The 2,150-nt window shown below is 38.9% G+C and overlaps 1 protein-coding gene across 2 annotated transcripts in view; it reads left to right on the top strand.

Annotated features, from left to right (window-relative positions):
• Positions 1-2,150, top strand: part of EGFR (epidermal growth factor receptor) — a 151,833-nt gene that overhangs the window by 95,749 nt on the left and 53,934 nt on the right. The window lies entirely within an intron of this gene.

Genomic DNA, 2,150 nt, shown 5'->3' with positions numbered 1-2,150 from the left:
GCAAAGATAAGCATAGTGCAACTGACTGCTACCAATAAAATTTTTGCACTCAATTTTTTAACTTACATGGTAGCTAATGTAATTGCTTTCCATACAAGAGGGGCATTGATTCCCTTTTCATTTAACTGATACAGCAGTTTCTTTCTGACAACTTTTTGTCCATGGGATTTATGTCTGCATTTTAAGTGCGTTATTGTATTTGCATGTAGGTTTTTTGTGTTTGAGAAAGGTGCATGGATTTTTGCCTACCTGTCTGTGTGGAACTGATCCAGGGAGACACAAAATCAGCATTGTTCCTCAAACTGTGGGGGCAGAGGAGCTGCAGAATCAAATTTAGCAGCTGCATTCATCCTTGTGATGAATTAATAATTTCACCTAAAGAAAATTATTACAGCATGATGCCTTTGACAAATCCGCACTTTAATTTTTTTTGGAAAAGAAGTTAATTTATTTCATCAGTTTGTTAATGTTTCTTCCATTAGTGTTTTCAAAGACAAAAGGTAAGTAAGGCATCCTCAAGAGACTACCACAATAACAGTTGTTTGATAAGCTTTTGTGCAGCCCACTGCACACATGGGCCTCAAAATACTTCACATAGGAGCCGTGATGTTTCCCCTGCAGTGACAGAGTAGAAGAAGCACATGGAAGTGGGAGGGCTGTCTTGGCAAGGTCAGAGAGAAATAAAATGTGTGTCAGTGCCTTGTTCTGTAACGCATTCAAACAAAAGATTAACTCCATTGTCTCATCTTCTGTGACCTTGGCAATTGTGCATTATGAATGTACAACTCTGAGAGTGCTAGCAGAAGTTTATCCAATATGGCATTATTTTAATGCAGTTCAGATTGCAGAGTTTCTGAGTTCACTGAGGAGTTTATTTGCTGAAAAGGGTGAAGGAGCACAAGGAGTGCTGGCTCTGAGCTCAGGTTGTAGGGCAGGAGCTCACTGTTCTAATCAAGATGGAGAGGCAATCTTTTCAGAGTGTGAACAGCCTGTAATTTGTATTGTACTGTGCATTTCAAGTACATTTTAAAATGTTCAAACTTGTTTACATTTCTTCACATTACTGAAATCTGGCATTAAATGCGGCTGAGATTCTGTATTGCTAAATAAGGGCAACTCTAAAAGCAGGGCACTTGCTGTAACATGCAACATTTACAGTAGCAATGACCAAATTGGATGTTTTTCCTTCCCAGACTGTTGAAGATAAATTGGTCTCTGTCTTCCAAACTTACCCAAGTGCTGTTAAATCATGTTGTGGCTGTTTAGCGGTGCTTTCAAAACATAGTTTTAGCTCTTCTTCTTCTGGAAATAAAAGAGTGGTATGTCTATTCACCTCATTTATTGAATTTCACACAGCTAAATTAAGTGAAATAAGAGCTTGACTCAGATCCAATTGATTTCAATAGAGTCTCTCCTTTTAGTCAAGGCTTAAATGAAGATCAAACAGCAATCTGGAGCATATGTACGTTTAAATGCTCTTCAACTATTCCTTTTAAACTTAAATATTATTGGAGTTTTTTCAAACCCATGCGGCATGCATTAACTTGCTTGCCTGTCAACATGTGCAAATATCCAAATTTCTACTGGAAACCCTAACGTAAGTGTTAACTGTAATGTTCATTCCCATGAATACAACCTTTTAAATTTATCAGCTTTTTCTTATTTTTCTTAGTTATTTAACAGGGCCTGTTTGCTCTGTTAGTACAGATAACAACAGTACCTTTATTGTTTAAAGGAGCAGATACTGTTTATCTTGGTCCTGTCTTGTTTTAGCCTCACTCAAGAAAGCGATCTCATTCTTAAGGGACAAGATGTTTCCTGGGAATTTTGGGAGCGTAACTCCCTCTTTCTGTAGCTTTCCTGCTTGAATCTGTGTGAGGCTGAAATTTGCAAAGAGTTACTTTCTACTGACCAGCTTCAGAGCAAGCACTGTGCAGTGACAGTGTGATGCAGCCCCAGAGGTTGGATTCACCATCCGCTGTGGTTGCTGGCAGTATTTGCATGACTTTGGTGGACAGGGTTGTACATGGAAGTGAATGTGCTTACCATGGAGCGTGGGCATGCGTGGCTCAAGGTGGTGCATAAAACCTACATGGTTGCTCTTGTGCTCTGTATGTTTTGCAGTCTCTAGAGATCATATAAGTATGTAT

This window comes from Meleagris gallopavo, chromosome 6, assembly GCF_905368555.1.
Source record: "Meleagris gallopavo chromosome 6, MGAL_WU_HG_1.1, whole genome shotgun sequence".
NCBI lineage: Eukaryota > Metazoa > Chordata > Aves > Galliformes > Phasianidae > Meleagris > Meleagris gallopavo.
The sequence above is the reverse complement of the archived record's forward strand: the minus strand, read 5'-3'. Positions and strand labels throughout refer to the sequence as shown.